Source organism: Heterocephalus glaber, unplaced genomic scaffold (genome assembly GCF_053883595.1).
Source record: "Heterocephalus glaber isolate CG9 unplaced genomic scaffold, H.glaber_assembly_v1.0 deba00001613, whole genome shotgun sequence".
NCBI lineage: Eukaryota > Metazoa > Chordata > Mammalia > Rodentia > Bathyergidae > Heterocephalus > Heterocephalus glaber.
Window position 1 is genome coordinate 2,095,053 of NW_028258384.1, and position 15,927 is coordinate 2,110,979.

Below are 15,927 nucleotides of genomic sequence, written 5' to 3' on the forward strand. Positions count from 1 at the left end.
CAAATCATTCCTAAAGAGAAAAAATAGAAACAGACCCTCCTCCAGATATAAAAACAGAGAGAAGCCTATCTTGTCAAACTCTGCCTGCTTACTGAATCTAATCTTAAGAACTTTAGACACGGACATACCTAAATCGCCATTCCATCTTCTTAGATCATTATTCTTAGAGCTATTCTATCATTGTTTAGACAAATAAAAGGAGCAGGTCAAGGAAGTGGAGGGGAGAGGGTCATATTTTTGGAAAGTTTCCTAATCTCATAACTAAGATTAATTTTTTTTTGGTACCAGGGATTGAACTCAGGACCTTGTGCTTGCCAGACAGGCGGTGGTACCACTGAGCTAAATCAACAGCCCAACTAAGATTAATTTTGATAGGAATAAATTATTGAAATTTCTGACAAATACTGTTTTTATAACTTGAAACTTTGGGAAGACTAGAAATCAGGAGCTTAAACTAAACACTCTTGTACATTAAATGGGCCAGGCACTAAAAACAAGGACCATCAATGTTTACAAAAGTTTATGACATATTTGCCTCAGACTTATTCTTTGTGGCACTGAGCATTGAACCCAGGGCCTCTTGCATGCTAGCAAGCACTCTAGCAGTGAGTTACACTTTCAGCCCTTTTAATTTTATTTTGAGACAACTTGTTAAGTTTTCCAGGCATCTCTGATCCTCCTGCCTCATCCCCTGAGTAGCTGGGATTATAAAGTATACACCACCATGCCTGGCTGGTTAATGTTCTTAAAAGCAGTTAGTATTTTGAATGCTAATAACATGAAAGTTAGAACAAAACCCAAATGTGAATATTCAGTAAAAAGTTCTGAAAATAATTTTAGGGTTAATAGGTTTTAAAAACAAATCTTCCATCATAGCACTATGGGTGGCTGAGATAGGAGAATAAAAACCTTGAGCCCAGCCTAGGCTATTTGGTGACTTAGCAATACCCTGTCTCAAAACAACCACAAAACAAAAACAAAGAAAGAATTCTTAAAGAAAAGGCTGGGAACATAGCTCAATGAGAAGGCTTTAGTTCAATTCCCAGCACTCCCCACAAAAAAGCACAAAAACACAAACAATAAAAAAAACCCAAATCTTCCAAAAGAAGGCAAAAACATTTGCTAAGTTCTGACATATGAATTACATGAACCAAAGATAACAGAAAATTTATACACCAAAAAGTTACAACAGTGATACAAAGTCTTATGAATAGCATCAAGGACATTAAAGTGCAGAAACAGAAACTTGCAAAACATGGGAAAGATTTAAAAACAGTATTTGAAAAAGAATCTTGTACTAAAGTATAGAAGGGGACTCAGTGTATTAACAGAAGACGGAAGGTAGTCATTGTATTTCAATTTTATTCAATAAGGAAAATTACCTTCTAACTGGAAACAATGGGAAAAAACTCAGAATCAAGACGAGAATGTGTAACATTGTAACAATGATCTCTGAGATATGGTAGAAATGGTAAAATATTAGTCTGAAAAAATGATCTAGAGGTGGGGATTAACTCAGTGGTAGAGCCTGTGCATGCAAGAGGCCCTGGTTGTAGCTCCATAGCACTGTTGAAAAACAAACAAAAAATGAACCAATATTCAAAAAAGGCTTAGAAACTATATAGCACAGTAAAATCTGACAATAAACCTAGGGCGAAATTCTGCAATAGACTATCAGATATACTACAAACAGTAGAAGAAACTCCAGATGTGGGGTTCACTGCCCTAGGCTTATTGGCTTTCCATAGGGGTAGTTCTCAACCTTAACTTGCACATCTGGTCACGTGGGAAGCTTTTTTTTTTTGGTACCGGGGATCAAACTCAGGACCTTGCACCTTGAAAGACATAAATATTTTTAAAATTACTTAATTCTTTTTTATTAAAGACAGGTTCTTGCTATATAGTTTAGACTAGCCTTGAATTACAGGCTGGCCTCAAACTCAGATCCTCCTGCCTCAGCCTCCCAAGTTCTAGGATCACAAGCTACACAGTTAATTCTACAGGACAACATTGTTGACTTACTTGTTGTCTGCATATGATCTGGTGTTTCTCTTCCTAACATTATAGAGACATGTAGGCTACCCCAGGGATTCTTAAATGTTAGCAAATGTGTTAATCATCTGGAAATCCTGTTAAAATACAGATTCTGATTCAGTAGGTTGGTGGTGGGACCTGTGATTTTAGTAAGCTTCAGGTGATGCTGCTGAACCCAGAATCGCTTTGAGTAGGAAGGAGCATGACAATACAGTATAACAGATTCACACCTGTTGAATACCACCCTCAAATAGTATGGAACAATGTTAACCTTCAAACAGCCCTATAAACTTTACATTTTATTTTTTTGTTTTTGAGATAGGGTCTTGCTATGCAGTCCAGGCTAGCCTTGAACTCACTATGTAGCCCAGGCTAGCCTCAAACTTGTGGCAATCCTCCTTCCTTAGCCTCCCAAGTGCTGGGATTACAGGCCTGTGCCACCACACTAGGATAACTTTTATCATTTTTTTTTTTGGTACCGGGGATCAAACTCAGGTCCTTGCGCTTGCGCAACACGTGACGAAACCACTGAGTTTTAAAATGTACTGTTTGGATGAATCAGCCAAAGACATCCTAAACAAGTGCACAGACAACTCAAAGTGGGGAGTTAGCATAGATCAGTGGTAGTGAACATATGGTATGTACACTGCAGTGGGCCGTTTGTATCACTGAAAGCTCGAAAAGGTTCACCATCACTGGCATAAATATATAAGATAAAGTAACATTCTAAGTTCTCAGTGGACTGTGAAGATGGATGAAAACAAAAATGTTTCACACTTGATTTAGGTTGATCAGGATAAAATAACTCATAGCAAAAGTATGGAGTAGAAGAACCTGTCTCAGCGGTTCACATTAAAAAGATCTCAAGTCTGCCAGGTTTGGTGGCACAACCCTGTAATCCCAATGCCTCAGGAGGCTTAGGGAGAAGGACTACAAGTTAGAGTCCAACCTAAGCATTAGTGAGACCTTGTCTCAAAAAGTGAAAAAAGGGTTAGAGATTCAGCTCAGTGTACAGGCCCTGGGTTCAGTCAACCAGTGCTGCAGGGGGCAAAAAAGGCCTCAAGTTTTTAGCAAACATAAGGTCAATTAAAAAGCCTGTTTGACCTGGCTGCTAAGTAACCCAACAGAGTCACATGTTGCTTTCATAGGTCACTATGTTCAAATAAAAGCAGGTGACAACCCCACTGAAGCCTGTTTAGACTACCTGTAAAGTATTTGAAACATTTTTGAATACCTCAAAAAGGACATCGAGAAAGTTTCTGAAGTGACCAAATGGTAAGAAGACTGGAAACACAATAAAAAGAAATGGCTAAATTATTTGAAGATGATCAGTTTGAAGAAATACAAAAATGAACATAACATCTTCAAATATTGAGAGATAGCTGGGCACATGTGCATGACTGTAATCCTAACTACTTGGGAGGCTGAGGCAGGAGGATCCCAAATTCAAGCCCAGGCTGGGCATCTTAACAAGATCCTCTCTCAAAAAATAAAAAAGGGGCAAAGGATGTAGCTCAGTAGGAGCATACCCCTGGGTTACATCCCTAGGACCACAAAAAATTGATAGTTGTAACATGAAAGAGTACACAGCCAGAGTCAAAGTAGACTCAATACTTGAAAAATATGGACGCAAATAACAGTATAACAAAACTATCCCAAAATAGTCATGCAATAAGCCTCTTGAAGCAAACAAACTACTTGTCACTGGGAATATTCTAACAGAAGATGGATATTAAAGAGAAGCTTCTCAATTCCACACTCCTACGGCAGAGGTGAGCCAATCCCAGCGCCCAGGAAGAGGCTTCCCCGCCACCATTCCACACTCCTAGGGCACAGAAGGTGCGCCAATCCCAGCGTCCAGGAAGAGGCTCCCCCGCTGCCATTCCAGGCTCCTAGGGCTGAGAAGGTGAGCCAATCCCAGTGCCCAGGAAGAGGCTCCCCCAGCGCCATTCCACGCTCCTAGGGCAGAGAAGGTGACCGTGCCCCCCCACGGCCCCCTCCTCGGTGGAAATGAGAAGTCATGTAAACAAGCCTCAAAAACAGACTTCCAGATCACCTACAGCAACCCCAAAGGGAAACAAAATGGAACAATCTGATACTCAACCACCTGGGCTCTCTGAACTGGCAACAAAAGAGGATCTGGAAAAAATGAAATCAGAAATAATTTCTCAGATAACAGCAGAGACTGTGCTCACAGTGCAAAACATGATGAATAAATCTAGAAAGGAGCTCAGGAACATGATGGAATCCCAACATAGGAAAAAAATGGAATCCATAAAACACATGCAAATAGATTTCCAGGAGATGAAAACTCCATTGAAAGTCTACATGGCAGAATGAGCAAATGTGAGGACAGAATTTCAGATATAGAAGATAAGATTGCAATTAGTGACCAGGAAAAGAAAAATTGCTTTAAAATTGTAAAGGAACACGAGAAATCAATCCAGCAGCTGCTAGACAATGCAAAGAAGAATAACATAAGACTGATTGGGGTCAATGAAGAAAGACGAGAGAGTGCAGATGACATAAAAAAGCTGTTCACAGAAGTGATGGCAGAAAACTTCGCAAGCAGGGGAAAAGAACTTCACATACAGATAAGTGAGGCATATAGGACTCCAAATAGCCTTGATCAAAAAAACTCTACACATAGGCATATAATAGGATTCCAGAAATCCAACAGAAGAACAAAATTCTACAAGCAGTGAGAGAAAAGAAACAAATCACATACAAAGGAAAGCCCATCAGAATCACAGCAGAGTTCTCAATGCAAACCCTCAAGGCAAGAAGAGCTTGGAGTGATGTATTCCAAGCCCTAAAAGAAAACAGCCTCCAACCTAGACTGATGTACCCTGCAAAACTATCTTTCAAAATTGATGGAGAAATAAGATACTTTCATGATAAAGAGCATGTTAGGAACTTCAAGAATACCAAACCAGCACTCCAAAAAATTTTAGACAATATCCTAGGAAAAGACAATGAGGATCAGAACCCCAGAAAGCCCAGCAGAATGAATCCATTGGGCATGACAAATTAAACACAAAGTGGGAGAATCCAACAACAAGAGAAAGTCATGAAAAGGCTTTTAAAACTTTTAACTTCATCTCTTTAATGAGTATATAATTCAATCTTGTTATTGTACTGATTAGTATTTTTCTGATTCTAGTGTTGCACACCTTTCTGTGTGCTGTACTGGCTATTTATCATCTTCTTAGGTCTACTTTTTAATTGGGTTGTCTATTAATGAGCTGTAAGAGTTCTTTATATATTCTGGTCATAGGTTATATGCATTGTAAATATGGTGTTCAAGGACTAGTTTTCATTTTAATGATGTCATTTGAAGTTCTAAATTTTGATGGAATCTCATTTATCAATTTTTATCTTTTATAAATGTTTTTTGTATCCTAGGAAGTTCTTGCCTACCCTAAATTCATAAACATTTTCCCTTATAATTTCTTCTTAAAGTTTTATACTTTTAGGCTTTCCTATTTAGGTTCATAGATCCTTTCAAATTATTTTTATGTATGGAAATAAAGGGTTGAGGTTAATTTTCATATACAGATACCAGGTGTTCTAGTGCCATTTGTTGAAAACACTATCTTTTCCTCGGCTCTTGAATTGTTTATATTCTATAAAATGTTAATGTTAAATAATCTTTCAAAACTCGGTGGACCATATATGTGTTGTTCTATTTCTAGATTCTCTATTTTACTCCAATGATCTATATGTCTTTCCTTACACCAACACTGCCATGATTACTGTAGCTTTAGAGGAAGTCTTAAAATTAGGTACTAAACGTCTTCCAATACTGTTTTTTTTGTTTTTTGTTTACTTTTCTAGGTCCTTTGTACTCCTACATAACTTTTAAATTTCAATATCCAATTCTTCATTTATACCATTTTTTCAATTTCAATTTTCATTAAATTTTTATACATACCTTGTGTTTTCTTTTTTTTTTTAACCTTGTGTTTTCTAATCCTGCTAAATTCAAATACAAGTTCTAGGGGCTCCTCGAGATTTCTTAGTATTTTCTCTGTAGATGATCATTTCATCTACATATAAAGATTTTGCTTCTACCTTGCCAATCCTATCCTAATTGTGTCATTTTATTGCCAGACTATTTTGGTTTGGGCCTTTGCTGCAAAGTTTAATGAAGAGTAAGCATATCTGCCCTTGTTCCCCACCTTAAGGAGAAAGCATTGTATCTTCTCCATTCATATAAGACATTTTTGCTGGAAGTATGGAGTACATGTCTTTAATCTGTTGAGACGGTTCTGTTCTACTTCTAGGGTCCTGATAGCTTTTACCATGAACAGCTGTAGAACTTAGTCCAATACTTTCTCTCCAATTAGTGACAGGATCATATGGCTTTTTCCTTTCCTCTGTTAAAATGATGACTTCTGGGGGTGGATCTTCCAACGCTGAACCAACACTGCCATCCCTATAATAAAATCACTTTCTACTTACTGCCAGATCTGACTTCTAATAGTTTGTTTTGTTAAACAAATTTCTATCTATGTTCATACTTTTTTCTTCTATTATCTTTATCCAATTTTAGGTTTAGCACAATGTTGATTTCCTAAAATGAGGGGAGAAGTGTTCCTTCTTTTTTTGCTTTAAATGTTTGATATAATTTATCAGTTAAAATGTATATGAGCCTGTTGTTGTCATATAGTTAGGTTTTCAAGCTAGGAATATACTTCAATAGGTGCTATTCAAATTTTTTATTTCCTCCAGAGTTAGTTTCATTAATTTGTCTTCCAAGGTACTTCTTAGAAGTTGTCAAATTTATTTTAAAACAGATTTTTTTTTTTTGGTACTAGGGATCAAACTCAGGACCTTGCGTTTGCGAGGCAGGCGCCAGAACCACTAAGCTAAATCCCCGGCCGCAAAACAGATTTTTGAAATATGCTTTCTGTATCCTTTTAAATTCTGTAAAATCTGGTAATGTCTTCTGGATCTTGATATTGTAATTTAAAAAATGTATGATTGATATTGTGTAATAAGATGTAAAGGTCTAAGGAGCAGGGGAAGTGGGTGGGGTAGGGGAAAGGAAAGAAGGGAAAAGAAAAAATACGAGAAAAGGAAAAAAATGGAAACAAAATCTTTGCAAATAGGGAAGGGTGGAGGGGGTGAAGGGAGGGCAGGGGAAGGGGAAAAAATAAGAATGAAGATACTCATGTAATGGTACAAGATCCCAATGATGTATGTAAATGTATTTTATACCTAAAATGTACCAATAAACTTAATGGAAAAAAATTAAAAAAAATAAAGAGAAGCTTCTCTATTAGATAGGAGTTAGAACAGGGGTTTCAATAGACCTTTTGGACTGAAATAGTATTGAAGATTAAGTCTCTTGCTTTTCTGGCCATCATGTAACATTAAATTTCATATTTCAATGGTACAAACTTATAACACATTCTTGGCAAAACTAATCCATTTGTATTGTCCCATCCCCACCTTCAAACATTTCTTGTGCTTTACTCTTTTTTCTGGGGGGGGACGACGACCAGGAATTGAACTTAGGACCTTGCGCTTTGTGCTTTACTCTCTTTACACTTCTAATACTGTTCCCTCAGACTCTTAAGTCTCCCTATTTCATTCACCATTTCAGGTTCTATGAAACTTTACCTCCTAAGCTTTTAGTATCTCAACTAGCAATTTTCTCATCCATTTCTGCATATAACACTTATCTGTAGTACCAGGGTGACACATCCTGCCTTCATGATGTTTATATTTTTGAAGTGCATAAGTCTTCTCTTCCCAATTGGTTTCCTTTAGAGAAAGATTCAGAAGTATAGTCCCTTTAAAACTCCACTGAAAGCCACTAGCACACAATGCTTAACACACTGTAGATATTTAAATGACTGAACTAAATCCAATGCGAATACTGAGTTCATTTCCCTTAAATAACCTGTCTGAAGCAACACTATCAAAAAGAAACAAAATGTGAGTGGGTGCAGTGATACATGTTTGTAATTCACCTACTTAGGTAGTCTAGGCAGGAGGATCAAAAGTTCAAGATCACCCTAAACAACTTACATGATTTTTTAAAACTACTGAGCTTTCAAAATCTGGTGTATATTTCACTTACAGCAAATATTCAGTTAAATGCTATATGTTCAAAAGTTAAAGTGGAATGTAGTCCTACTAAAAAATAAAGCTGTGCTGAATAAGCTAACATTTTATTCTACTTTAGTTATTTTCTTTTTCTTTTCTTAAGGTGCTGGGGAATGAACCCATGGGGGCACTTACCAGTGAGAAGATATGTAATATTCTTTCCATATATACATCAGAAAAAATCAAAGCAAATACTTCCACCTGACATTCCTGCAACACACTTTAATTTAAAAAATGTAAGCAAACTGGTAAGGCTTCATTAACCAGTTTTTGCTACATTAAAGTCTTCTATCAATAAAGTACTTTGATCCTTATAATTGGTTAGGAGACAGAGAGAGAAAAATGTGATTTTCTTTCCTACTTTTGCCCCAAGTCTCCATTCTTTTGGCCTTAATTCTACATTTCTCCTGGGCTAGAAATTAAGGGTTAAGATTTTCACACTCTTACCCTACAGGGACAGCTAAGGGATGAGTTATGACTACAATACCTGCAGAAGTTCTGGAGAACAGAGGTAATCACATTTTGAAAAAAAAAAAAAGGAAATCCTGAATGCAAGCCATGTTTTCCAATCCTTATAAATTAATTTTACCTCACCTACCCAATCACCCTGCTCTCATTTTAAGTAGTTTTGAGTTAGTTAAGTGGCATAAAAGAAATGTAATATATCGTAATCAAAACAAGTTCTGCCCCTGGTAGATGTAATGCCACTACTGTTTGGTTAGTGAAAAACAACATTTTAAAGTATACCAAAGGTGTTAAGACACCACAACACAAATGGTCAAATACAGACTTTTCTCCATTTTGGTGTGAAAATATTAGTGAAGCATTATGTTAACAAAATGGGTCTCCAGATTCTATCTTATAGTGAAAAATACCATGGTATACTTCCAATATAACTAAACAGAGGGCCTAAGAATATGGGCAAGAATGAGGGCAATCTCTACACACTCCTGGACTACTTATCTTACTCTAAGTTACAACATTCATTTTTTAAGACAATTATTTCTATGAAGCCATCACCTATACAACAATTAAGAAAATTTACTTAAAAAAAGAAGAAAAAAAAGAAAATTGTTCTTAAATCACTTAGCTCTCTTCCTGGTTATAAGCAATACTCATAACTGTATATTTACATAGCCCTTTTATCTATATCCTTATAACTATCCCATGAAGTAGGAATTACCTCTACCAGTGAAAAATGGAAGTATGTAGAGAGGAAGTCACTTATCAAATCCAAATCTCCTGGATCCAAAGTCAGGCAAAGATAGTAGTGCTGTACTCCTATAATCCAAGCTACAAAGGAGGTTGAGACAGGAGGATCAAATTTGGGCTCAGCCTTGGGTTAACTTGAGACCCTGTCTCTCAATAAAAAAATAAGGCCAGTGTTCCCACCTGTAATTGTAGTGCTTGGGAGGCTGAGGCAGGAGGATTGCCACAAGTTTCAGGCCAATGTGGGGTGCAGAGTTCAAGGCCAACTTGAACTACACTATATAGGAAGACACTGTTTCAAAAAAAAAAACCCCAACTAAAAATAAATAAATAAATAAATAAATAAATAGCTAGCTAGCTAGAGAGACACAGACAGGCAGAGAGACAGAACTAAAATCATACCTCAGTTGTCAAATGCCCCTGGGTTCCATCCTCAGTACTGGGGAAAAAATACCCCCATGAAACAAACAGAAAACCCCCAAAATGCAAATTCAGTCAACTTTTCACTAAATGACAATTTAGCCAATTTGAGGGCCGCCTGGGCTACACAGTGAGACACTGCCTCAAACAACTCCCCAAAAAACTAATGGGTCAGGAGACATGGGCTTAAGTATAAACACACACGCATTATATTTAATGGATCATACTATCCAATTACAAAAACTTAAGGCATCAAAAAACTGTTAATAAAAAAGAAAAAAATTTAAGAAACAATTGTCAACAAAAGACTTTATAAAACTAATTGCGATACATCAAGTTAAATGCTTGTGCAAATACTGGATTAAAAAATATGCAATGCTTTATTAGTGCATGTCTATACTGCCAGCTACCCATAAGGCTGAGGCAGGAGGATCTTAAGTTTTAGCTCAACCAGGGCAATGTAAGGAGACCATATTTCAAAATAAAGAACAAAAAAGGGATCCAGAGTAGCTTAGTGGTACACTGCTTGCCTAGCAGGCAGGAGGCCCTCAGTACTACTCTCCTCCAAAAAAAACCCCTGTATTTATTAAGTATGGAAGACATTATTTCTTTTAAAAACAAAAGGGGAATAGGCAAGATGAAAAAGTTAAAGTAGCCTAATATCACCAAACTACTAAAGTATGTTGGGCATTATCATCTTTTGGATATGCATTCATCCAAGTTCCAAAGTACTAAAGCAGGAAATGCCAACTGCTTAAAAAATCATGGCTATCAACACAAAAACATGGTATACTACAAAAGAAAAAGACAAGCATCACTTTGTTTCCAACAGAACTTTATGAAAAACTTCACAAAGCCTAGGTATGATGGCCCATGCCTGTAATTCCAGTACTTAGGAGGCTGAGACAAGAGGATCCTGAGTTCAAGGCCAGTTTGAACTACATTGTGAGACTGTGTTTTACCTCAGAAAGGAGGTAAGAATTAATGGCATGCAATCTTCATCAATAGAATGTTAGCTCGATAATACCAAACGAAAAATACTTTATTCAGTTTTTAAAAATTTAAATCACAAAGAACTACTGAATTTGAGGTCAGAAGGAAAATTACCAAGCATTATATGTAGACACAAGTGCTGCCAATTCTTCCTATATAAAAGTTAATTAAAATTCTATGGCATTTCTAATATACAAATAAATGGTTCACAACAACCAGATAACTTTTTTATTCTGTACTTGGGTAACAGGAAGAATTCAGCACTGTGAAAAGGAGAGATATTGAATTCTAGTGTTGGCTGTAACCTGGCTATGTAAATTTAGCCAATTCATCTAACCTCTTGTGCCTCAAGGTCTCCATCAATATTACAGTATTGGACTAAACCATTTACAATATACATTCCAGTTCTATGAATCTGTGATTGTGGATAAAACATATTTTAGGTAACATTACAGTACTGTCACAAATGTAAAGCTTAATAACATGAATAACTAGGATGTGAGCTTAGAAGCTCTGCTTTGCTCACTGCCATTTTGCTTATGTCTGTCTCCCTTTATCTTTTTTTTTGGTACCAGGGATTGTCTCCCTTTATCTTTTTAAAATGAAATGTAAGATATTCTTTCAAAACATAGGGCAGATTTCATGCCTTGCCCTCTTTGTTTATTGTAAACTCTCATCAACCACACACTTTGTTGACAATATCCAACACCGGCCTATCAGAAGACACTACCAAAGCCATCTATCACTGCTGATATTACTACAGGGATACGAGATATAGATTACCTGAATGGTAGTGGTAGCTTAGCTTCACCTATATTCTATCTTTTACTAGTTTCAAAAAACAAAACAAAAAAGACTAGGAAATGTCTCTCCCGTGTCTAATTTCTTGGCAGGAAGTCTACTGACCTGCAGCTTACAAACAATTTTGACTACAACCTTCTAAAACAGCTAAATTGAAAGAATATTAAGAATTCCAGTGTCAAACATCATGGCGAACACCTGTAATCCCAGCACTGGAAGACCGAGGCAGAAGGATCTAGAGCTCAAGGCCAGACTGGGTTACACAGGAGACCCTGCCTCAAAACAAACAAACAAAAATACCAACTCCAGTAAAGTAAATCAAAAGACAGAAGACCATGCCATGCTGCCAATTTATAAGATCAAGTTAGTTTTTAAAAATCCATTATAGCCAGGCACGGTGGCAGGAAGATTGCAGTTTGAGTCCAGCCTGAGAGCAACTTACTAAAAAACAAAAAAAAATTTAAAAGGGGCTGGTGATGTACCTCCTATGAAGGCCCTGGATTAAATTCTCAGTAACCCCCCCCCAAAGGAAACCATTATGACATTTCATCTCACTTAAGTATTTTAGACGGTGAATTTAATCTTCAATTACCCACTTCCTGTTCTCTTATTACAGAGCTATGTCAGTAAATAAGAATTCGGTCTTATCCATACACTGAATTTTGAGTTGGTTCTCTCATTATTCCCAAGAAGTTAAATAAATAAAACTCAAAAACACAAAAGGCTCATGTGTTTATTTTAAAGGATATTAATGTAGCCAGGCATGGTGGCACATGCCTGTAATCCCAGCACTCTGGGAGGCCAAGGCAGGAGGATCACAAGTTTGAACTTAGCCTGGGCAATTTAACAAGACCCCGTTTCAAAAAACAATTAATTACTGGTAATGTTGGTGCTCATCAGTAACTAAAGTAATATTTTTAATGAACATAAGATTTCCTACCAAAAAAATCAACTTTTCAAAAGTTATGGCAATTTTAAAAATTAAAATCATGATCAAAAAAGAAAATATCTACATTTATCATTGTCATATTTGATGAAAATCATTTTGTATTTAAGGCCAAACATGCTGACAAATGTCTATGATGAATCAGTGTTCCTACATAGAAATGATAAAGTGTCCATATATCCCTGGTTTGTTCAAAGTAATGGTTTACAACTATGTTGAAGTAATAATATTACCCCTTTTTACTCTCAAAAGTATCTCAATTTGGGTGATTTAAATGGTCCTTTCTTCCTATGGTCAAGTAGAGATCAGGAGGAGGGGAATTTTTTCATTCCAGAAAAATTTAAAACATTAAACATAAATATCTCTCCCCACTTCTAGAAAGCATGTTCATCACCAAGAAAACTCCATTAGACTGGCAAATGGAACAACACAACCTGTAGTTGTGAATTTACTACAAGAGATCCATAAATCTACACTTAATACTAGGCACTTTCTATTGATATTTATCTCACACAGATGTAGGTACTATTATGACTAATGAGATTAAAATCTTGAGTTGAAGCATTCTGATAAAATCTTAAGAGCCAATAAAAAATGCCAACTATGTATTTTAGGAGGAAAACCGTAAGTTCCCACTCTGGGAAGCAGAGGGAGGAGGAATATAAGCTTGAGCTTAATAGCCTGGGAAACTTAGGGACCTACCCCAGACCCTGTCTCAAATTTAAAAATGAGCTGGGGATGTAGCTCAGTACTGCAAGAAAAATCTATTCAAAGAATCCAGATATTTTAAAATACAGTGGTACTTTAGTTCACAAATACTTTTGTTTGCAAACAATTTGGTTCGGAAACAGAAGCATCTGGCAAAATTTTGTTTTTGTTTGCAAACTCTGAATCTGGTGACAAACAGGTCAGCAGCTATCCATCCTACACAAACACAAACATGGCCATCTTTTCCAAAATCGTAGAACAAATTAAGTTTGTGAACCGAGGCATCACTCTATATCTCAATTGACGAAAGGAAAAATGAACTGTTTATCTGGAAAACTTCATCTGAAAAAACTTTCATATTCAAGGTTGAGAAAAAAGTAATGATAAAAAAGGGGACACAGAATTTTACTGCTAACGTACACTTGTTATCGAAACTTCAAAAGTATTGTGTAAACTGTATGATTTTTTAAATAAATGGGCTATAAGGTTTTGGAAATCTTGTATTATACAAAAATGTTAAAGACCTAAACTTACAAAAGAAAAACTTGTCCCCATATTAGGACTGACCCAAAATTCTACCACCTTATTGGTCTGATTTGACAAGACTTTTACTTTCTAATTTATTAACCATTCTATGGTAAATCAAGGGAACAAAAGTTGGTCAGTAATCTGTTCTATTTCCCAGTCCACTAGGACTATGAAAAAAGTAATGCATGCACATGTAATTCCATAAATACAGATTCATTTGACCTGTATTATTTAAGGCTTCACATGCTCACTAACCTAAAAGGTATACACCAACTGAATATTTCTAGATATTTCATTGTTATTTCTTAAAATTACTTCTGATTTTAAAGTAAGTTCATCAAATTACATCAAGAGCACTAATAGTTGAAACAGAACAGTAACAAACAAAAAGAAGTGGAGGCAATTGCTTGGTAAAGTCTTACCTACTTCATAAAGCAGGTTACTTTTAAGAGTCAATGGAAGTTTTTGATGCAACATAACCTATAAATTTATTACTTTTGATTTTCATTTCACTTTCAAAGTAACTTGAAAGTAAAGCAGTCTAGAGGCATTGAAGTCTGATGACTTCAATGTTAGACAGACTGGGGATAAAAATGAAGGTTCCATCATCAGCTAGCTTTTTAACTGAGGACAAATTAACCTCTTGAGTTTCAGCTTTCTCTGTAAAATAATCAACATCTTCAAGAGGCATTGTTGTGAGGATTATAAAATAATTCATGTAAATCACAAGGCCTAGTCCATAAACCTTCAACAGAAATTAATTATTAATTTAGGCTATGCCAGTTTGCCTGGGATAACCCAACTTTGCACCTGTCCAGGAATAATTAAGAATGTTCCTTTTACTTTAAAAATTGTTCTTGTTAGGGTGATACATTTATCTTTAAAATGGTATGACAAAAAAATTAATACCATTAGAGTATTATACACCAATTTTGATTTTTACTCAAGGGAAAAAAATCAAGTATCACACAAAATATGTAAGATCAAACTCTTGTAAGATATTTTATGGATATTTCAGTTATTCTTCAAATAAAGGCTTTTTAATTTATTTCTACCTATGTTATTTCAATGATTTATGGCAGCAAATATTTTTTGTTCTTTCTGTTTTACACAGGTATTGGTAAAGTTCAGATACTATTTTAAAAGAGTAACATTCACAGATAAAGCACTGGTGAGTTCCAGGTACTAAAAAACATTACCCTTTGAATTCCCAGTGAAAAGTATCCATTCTCATCATGAAGAATGCCCAACACCAACTAACATTTATCAGTGAGCCCATCCAACCCAAAGGCCTGTAAAACAGAATATTTTAAAACATGCATTCTACACATAAATCATGAGGAGACGCAACAAAAAATAAATTACCTGACTGTTATGACATAGTACTGAAATACAATAAACTGGATTTTAGTTTTCTTCACTCTGCTCTAGAAAAAAAAAGAATCCATTATTCTTCTTCTAAGATACACATTTTCTTTGAAATACAATATATCCTTAAAAAACACATATCCTATATATTTTAGTTACACACACACACCCCATAACCTAATCTAAATAACAGTATTCAGGTATTTGGGGAGACCAAAAAGATCAGAGGGAACCAGAAGTTACATAAAAGATTTCCTTTAAAGGCTGAGGGGTAATCTACCTTTTTAATGTACCCTTACTTAAAATACGCCTTTTCCTTAACAGACCAGTAATTATTTGTATTTTCAGATTCTGACAGTCACTTTCAAGGACTTACTTGGCACATTAGTCTAAGGCAAGAACTAAAGTATTAAAAATCATCAAAATCATCAATGTCAACGTTTGTGACATTTTGAATAATTTATCCTAAAATCGTGTTTTCTAAAACGGCTCAGTACTTAATCTGTATTTTCTTAGTTTAGAAAACTGATTTGAGTAAGGGTCAGGCCTGTAATTGTGCCTGCCAGTTCTTAAGTACTACAGGACTGACATAATGTATCTGATGGGGTGATTTAAGCAGTTATTTTGTAATCATGGAGAGCCAAAGAAACGATTACATTTATTATTTCTTCCTCTCTTCAATCATCCAAAAGCACTGCAGTTAATTTTTATTCAGGAAACGCAGGCTCCTTATTGCCAGCAAAAAATTACTGTGGGACCTTCCTTGCAAATGGTGGATAACAATCTGATAGAAATGCTCCCTC

General features: G+C 35.8%; 1 protein-coding gene across 6 annotated transcripts in view; it reads right to left on the bottom strand.

Moving 5' to 3' along the window:
- Positions 1 to 15,927, bottom strand: part of Rlim (ring finger protein, LIM domain interacting) — a 28,732-nt gene that overhangs the window by 11,500 nt on the left and 1,305 nt on the right. For 4 of the 6 annotated variants that reach the window (XM_021246483.2, XM_021246485.2, XM_013066561.3 and 1 more), the window contains one exon: positions 15,122 to 15,183. The exons of the other annotated variants lie outside the window; for them this stretch is intronic. The gene's annotated coding sequence lies outside the window, so the exon portion shown is untranslated. The remainder of the gene's footprint in view (positions 1 to 15,121; positions 15,184 to 15,927) is intronic. 6 annotated transcript variants of the gene reach the window in all.